Source organism: Nicotiana tabacum, chromosome 13, assembly GCF_000715075.1.
Source record: "Nicotiana tabacum cultivar K326 chromosome 13, ASM71507v2, whole genome shotgun sequence".
In the NCBI taxonomy this organism is placed as follows: domain Eukaryota; kingdom Viridiplantae; phylum Streptophyta; class Magnoliopsida; order Solanales; family Solanaceae; genus Nicotiana; species Nicotiana tabacum.
Genome location: NC_134092.1, coordinates 47,901,076 through 47,907,658, shown reverse-complemented (window position 1 = coordinate 47,907,658; position 6,583 = coordinate 47,901,076). Strand labels below are relative to the sequence as shown.

At 42.4% G+C, this 6,583-nt stretch overlaps 1 non-coding gene across 1 annotated transcript; it reads right to left on the bottom strand.

Moving 5' to 3' along the window:
• Nucleotides 1-968: 968 nt before the first annotated feature.
• Nucleotides 969-1,075, bottom strand: LOC142168487 (small nucleolar RNA R71). The gene has a single exon (XR_012698345.1). It is a non-coding gene; the product is annotated as a small nucleolar RNA R71 (small nucleolar RNA).
• Nucleotides 1,076-6,583: the final 5,508 nt, after the last annotated feature.

Genomic DNA, 6,583 nt, shown 5'->3' with positions numbered 1-6,583 from the left:
TGGATAGCAATCAAGATAGAAACTACAAGAATAATGTTTAAATCCAGTCCCTATGGATACGATATTATACTATACTATCTTTGATTAGCGAACATAATTTAAGTGTGTGTTTTGCGCTCGTCAAATTTTGGCGCCATTACCGGGGATTGGCAATCAATAGTGTTTGAAATAGTGTGTAGTGCTAATTCAAGATTTTTTTTCCTTTTATTATTTTTTTGGTCTTGTTACGTTTGGTGTTCTTTGATTGTGCACAGGTTACAGGTTAAGAGTGGTGCATGACTCGAGCTTCTGCGAAAGAAGTGCTACCATACAAGCCAGAGATAGAAAAGCAACTGCGACAGCTGAGGAAGGAAAGAAATCTCACTGGGACATTGGAAAAGGTTGGGCAATCCTCAACCAAAGAAACTATGGCCAGAAACGGTGATGAAGAGGTAGATTTGGCTGCAATTGAGGCAACCCAACAACGAGAAAAAGTTGTGCGAGATGCTGAGGAAGCAGCTATTAGAGCTGCACAGGTTGTCTATGAAGAAGAGAGGGGTCAGAGAATTAATCAACATCAACCCTTGGTTGCAGACCAGTTCGGAAATATAGCTCCCGTACCTGGGAGACCACTCGACGATTATGCTAGACCGGTCTACAATCAAGGATTATCAAGTGTTAGACCACCTCCAATTGTAGCCAACAATTTCGAGTTGAAGCTAGGGTTGCTTCAAACCATTCAGAACTGTTATGTCTTTAGAGGGAAGATGAATGAAGATGCAAACACATATCTAATGGATTTTGAGGAGATTATCAACACCTTTCAATGCAATGGGGTGTCACAAGATGCAGTGTACTTAAGGGCATTCCCCTTTTCACTTAAAGATGATGTGAATCAGTTTAGAAGCTCGCCCACGGGATCGATTAGAACATGGGATGAGATGACCAAAATATTTCTTGATAAATATTTTTCCTCAGCTAATACAGACAAGTTTAGACGAGAAATCCATAACTTTGCCCTGAAAGAGAATGAAATTATTTTTGAAGCATGGGAGAGATTTAAGGAGATAGTGAAAAGGTGTCAACATAGCGGAATTGAAATCTAGATGCAACTCCAGGATTTTTGGGAAGGATTGACACCGGACTCGTGTAGAACATTGAGAAATGCAGTTGGAGGCCCTTGGATGAAGAAGACTCCAGAGGAGATAGTTACAATTCTTGATGAGTTATCTGAAGATGCTAATCAGTGGCCTGCTGAGAGTGCTGAAAGAAGAAGATCAACTGGTGTTCACCAAGTTGATGCTAACACATCTGTGCAGGTACAACGTTATGTTATGGCTAAATAAATACGGAAGTTGACCTTAGCCACGATACAAAGTGAGCCTCATGCAGCTTGTGATATATATGGAAGAGGACAACCTAATCATGAGTGTCAAGCCTCAACTGAGGAAGTGAATGTTGTGGGAAATTATAATTTAAATGCAATGGGTCAGAAGCACCCCAATTTTTCATGGAGTTTACCTGGGGGGTACCGCAAATGCATGGCAACAAAACAATCCCAGATTCTAGGGACAAGGAGCTCTTAGTTTTATGAATCAACAGAGGTCGCAGTTTCAGCCTCAATGGCCCAATCAGCCTGGTCTAGAAGATCTAGTGAATGCCTTCATTGTGAAAATTGATGAAAGATTTGAAGTACAAGGAGCAGCAATTCAAAATTTAGAGAAGCAAGTGGGACAGATTGCAATGATATTATCTGAGAGGGTTCCAGGAACTCTTCCTACTGATATTGAAAGAAATCCTAAGGAAATAGTGAATGGTGTAACTTTGAGAAGTAGGCAAGTGTTGAAAGATCTCACCCCATTCCAAAAAGATGTGAGACTTGAAAAAGAAAGTGGGGAGCAGCTGAAAAGTGATGTGGATAAGAAGAAGAAAGGCCGGACGAAAGCTGTGAATAAATAAGAAGGAAGAAAATACGATAAGGGAAGAACCAGAGGAGAGCAAGCATGTGCGTGCTCTACCTTTCCCCCAAAAGCTAAGTAGAGAAAAGCTGGACAAGTAGTTTGAGAGATTTCTGGATGTGCTAAAACAGGCTCATGTAAACTTACCATTCATAGAAGTTCCCTCACAAATGCCTGCTTATGCTAAGTTCTTAAAAGAGATCCTTACAAAAAAGAGGAAAATTGAGGAGACCTCAGTGATCAAGCGCACAGAGCATTGCAGCGCGATATTGCAAAATAAACTCCCACAAAAGTGTGGAGATCCATGGAGTTTTACTATACCTTGCTCTTTAGGAATTATTAATTTTGATAAATCCTTATATGATTCTGGTGCCTCCATTAATATAATTCCTCTATCTATCTATAGTAAACTGGAGTAGGAGATTGGAGAGATAAGGTTTGCACCCATATCTTTGTAGCTGGCAGACCAAACGACTATAACACCCAAGGGGATAGTGGAAGATGTGTTAGTTCGGGTGGATAAGTTCGTACTTCCTGTGGATTTTATAGTGGTAAATATGGAGAAGAACAAGAATGTCTCTCTCATCCTAGGAAGACCATTCTTAGCGACGGGAAGAGCTATATTAGATATACAATAGAGAAAACTCATGCTTAGAGTAGGTAAGGAGACTGTGACTTTTAAAATGGATGTAGCAAAGGGGAAGGAAAAAGACAAACCAGCTGCGAGTGTTGAGTGTAAAGTAAAGGGCTTGAAAGAGAAGGCTGCAGTGAGCAAGAAAGATAAGTGTGGAGTGTACCCTACGAAGGCCGAGAAGAAGCAATCTGCATGGATGTGTGAATTAGTTCGGACGCGAGGAATGGAGCCCAACTTCGACTTAGACCCCGACTATATATTCAGGAAAGTTTACTTTACCTTATGCTTTTTAATTGTGTGCCTTGGGGACATGCCACAATTTAAAGTATGGGGTGGGGGATATGTGTAAGTATGTATGTATATATTATGAAGAATTAAAAAAATTGAGAGTAGAATAAGAGAAAGGGTAGGGGTTCGGAACTGGGCAAAACATTAGCGAACAAAATCAGACCTAGGTTCGAAACATGAAGGTTGAAACCCTAGGTCGCCGGATTTTGGTGGTCGACGGCTGGTGGGGTTAAGGGGGTTGCGATCAGAAAAAGAAGAAAAGAAAAAAAAATAGAAGGAACAGTGAACGGTAAGAGACAAAAAAGAAGAGAAAAGGGAAAGGAGAAGAAGAGTGGGGAGGAGAACCTTACCTGGTCGCCAACGTGAAGGGGGTGGCAGCGGTGGAGGGGTAGTAGCAAAGGGATTTAGGGGCTGCTAGGTTATAGAGGGAAAACACACACACATACGGAAAAAGACCAGGTAAGTAATGTTTATACACTTAACCCAACCCGACAGGTGAGCCAAACAGTATAAGTTACAACTATAACTAGATATCATCATCAATAATAATAAAAAAGATTGTGAAAATCAATATAATTATCCCAATGTCACGACCCAAACTCTCCCTCCGTGAATCGTCGTGACGGCACCTAGTCTCTACGACTAGGTAAGCCTAACACTTGCGGAAAAGAAATGAAAAGCATGAAAATTAACAACTAATAGTAACAGATATTTTTAATAAGCAATTGAGATGCCGCTCGGCATATACGATAATCAACTCTCAAAATATACAAAACACTCCCAAGACCCGGAACACCGTAAGTCACAAGCTTCTATGAAGTTCTAACTGCTCTATACATCAGTGTCTATAGAAATAAGAGAAAAATCAACATAGGGGGATAGAGGGGGACTCCGAGGATCTGCGGGCGCGGGCAAATGTACCTTCAAGTTCTAAGAAAATAGCAGCGACTGCAACTAAGGACGAGGCTAGTAAAAGGAACCTGGATCTGCACACGAAAAACATGTGCAGGAAAGGGCGTGAGTACACCACAACGGTATCCAATAAGTGCCAAGCCTAACCTCGGGAGAGTAGTGACGAGGTCAGGTCAGGCCCACAGGTATATAATAATGAAAACATGAGAATAAGCAGTATAATAAGAGACTAAAGTTCAACAAAGGAAAGCACCGTGAAATAACATAACAGTGCATGGAATTAAGCAACATGGGATCTCCCGAGATACCGTCTCGTAGTCCCAAAAGTAAATATGCAGGGAGAACTCCCGAGGTACCGCCTCGTAGTCTCAAAGTAAATGTGTAGGGGGATCTCCCGGGATACTGTCCCGTAGTCCCAAAACTAAATATGTAGGGGGATCTCCCGGGATATCGTCTCGTAGTCCCAAAAGTAAATACACAATGCAATAAATTACAAACGACAAGTACAGCAAGAGAATCTACAGTCTAGACTAAGTACAAGTCAGGAAAGAAGCAAGAATTCAATAGGCATGCTGCAAAGAGTTCAATTAAGAAAATAAGGCACGTAGACATGTTATTCTAAGCTAACTGGGTAACTACGCATACTAGTATATTCAATTAAGGTGGAAACAGGGAATTTCTCAGTAAAAATCAGGTTTTTCAACAAATAGCCCATGTACGCACTCGTCACCTCGCGTACACGGTGCTCACATAGTAAAATCAGTACCAAATCCTATGGGGATTTCCCCCACACAAGGTTAGGAAAGCCACTTACCTCAAACCAAGCTCAATCAATCCATAACAATGGTCTTTCCAAGAATATCCGGCTCTGAATGGCCCAAATCTAGCCAAAATCAATTACATACCATAAATACAACTATAAGAATTAATCTAATTAATGAAATCAAAGCTAAAGCAAGAAATTGAAAAATCTCCCTAAAAAGCCTCCCCGTGCCCACGTCTCGGAATCGAGTAAAAGTCACCAAATATGAACACCCATTCACTCATACCAAAATTACTCAAATCCGATACCAAAATCTCGATCAAAATCCCAAAATTCGGCCTAAGAACTTTTCTCAAATGTTTCCCAATTTTCCAACCCAAATCACTAATTTAATGATGAAATTAAAGACATGATCATTGGAATTAACCAAAACTAGGTAAGAATCACTTACCCCAAACACCCACGTGAAAATCCCTCCATGAATCGTCAAATTGCGAGCTCTTAAGTCCAAATGGTGAAAAATGGCATAAACCCTCGATTTTGAACTTTTAAATCTGCCCAGGTTTACCTTCTTCGCGAACGCGAGATTGGATATTTCTGAGCCGATTCGAGTGTTGGCTTGTGTGGTCTCTCAGTCTTCTCTTTATGATCGCATAAGGGAGCATCAGTATGATGACCCCTACCTGCGTGTCCTTAAGGACACGGTTCAGCACGATGATGCTAAGGAGGTCACTATTGGGGATGATGGCATATTGAGGATGCAGGGCAGGCTTTGTGTGCCTAATATAGATGGTTTGTGTGAGTTGATTCTTCAGGAGGCTCATAGCTCACGGTACTCTATTCATCCCGGTGCCGCAAAGATGTATCAGGACTTGAGGCAGCATTACTAGTGGAGGAGGATGAAGAAAGACATAGTAGAGTATGTGGCTCGGTGCCTAAATTGCCAGCAGGTGAAGTATGAGCATCAGCGGCCGGGTGGGTTGCTTCAGAAGTTAGAGATTCTGGAGTGGAAATGGGAGCAGATCACTATGGATTTCGTTGTTGGACTCCCACGGACTCAGCGGAGGTTTGATGTAGTTTGGGTGATTGTGGATAGGCTGACCATGTCAGCTCATTTCATTTATGTGATGACTACTTATTTTTTCGAGTAGCTGGCTCAAATTTACATCCGCAAGATCGTCAAGCTTCATAGAGTACCAGTATCTACCATCTCTGACCTAGGTACACAGTTTATATCACGGTTCTGGAGGGCTGTACAGCAGGAGCTGGGTACTCGGGTTGAGTTGAGCACAACATTTCACCCTCAGACGGATGGACAATCTGAGCGCACTATTCAGATACCGGAGGATATGCTTCGCACTTGTGTGATAGATTTTGGGGGTTCTTGGGATCAGTTCTTGCCACTTGCGGAGTTTGCCTACAACAACAGTTATCAGTCGAGCATTCATATGGCACCGTATGTTGCATTCAGATACTCTCTAGTGGGTTGGTTCGAGTCGGGCGAGGCTAGATTATTGGGTACAAACTTGGTTCAAGATGCCCTGGATAAAATGAAGGTGATTTAGTATCGACTTTGCACAGCCCAGTCCAGACAGAAGAGCTATGCAGACCGGAAGGTTCGTGATGTTGCATTCATGGTTGGAGAGCGGGTCTTGCTCCGTGTTTCACCTATGAAGGGCATTGTGAGGTTCGAAAAAAAGGGCGAGCTAAGCCCACGGTTTATCAGCCCATTTGAGGTGTTGCGACGTGTTGGGGAGGTTGCTTATGAGATTGCCTTACCTCCCAGCCTAGCAAGAGCCCTTCCGATATTCCACGTTTCTATGCTCCGGAAGTATCACGGTGATCCGGCTCATGTATTAGATTTCAGCTCAGTCCAGTTAGACAAGGATCTATATTATGTTGAGGAGCCAGTGGCTATTTTGGATAGGCAGGTTTGAAAGCTGAGGTCAAAGAGCATTGCTTCCATGAAGATTTAGTGGAGGGGTTAGCCGGTCAAGGAGGCGACTTGGGAGACCGAGCATGTTATGCGCAACCGTTATCCTCATCTTT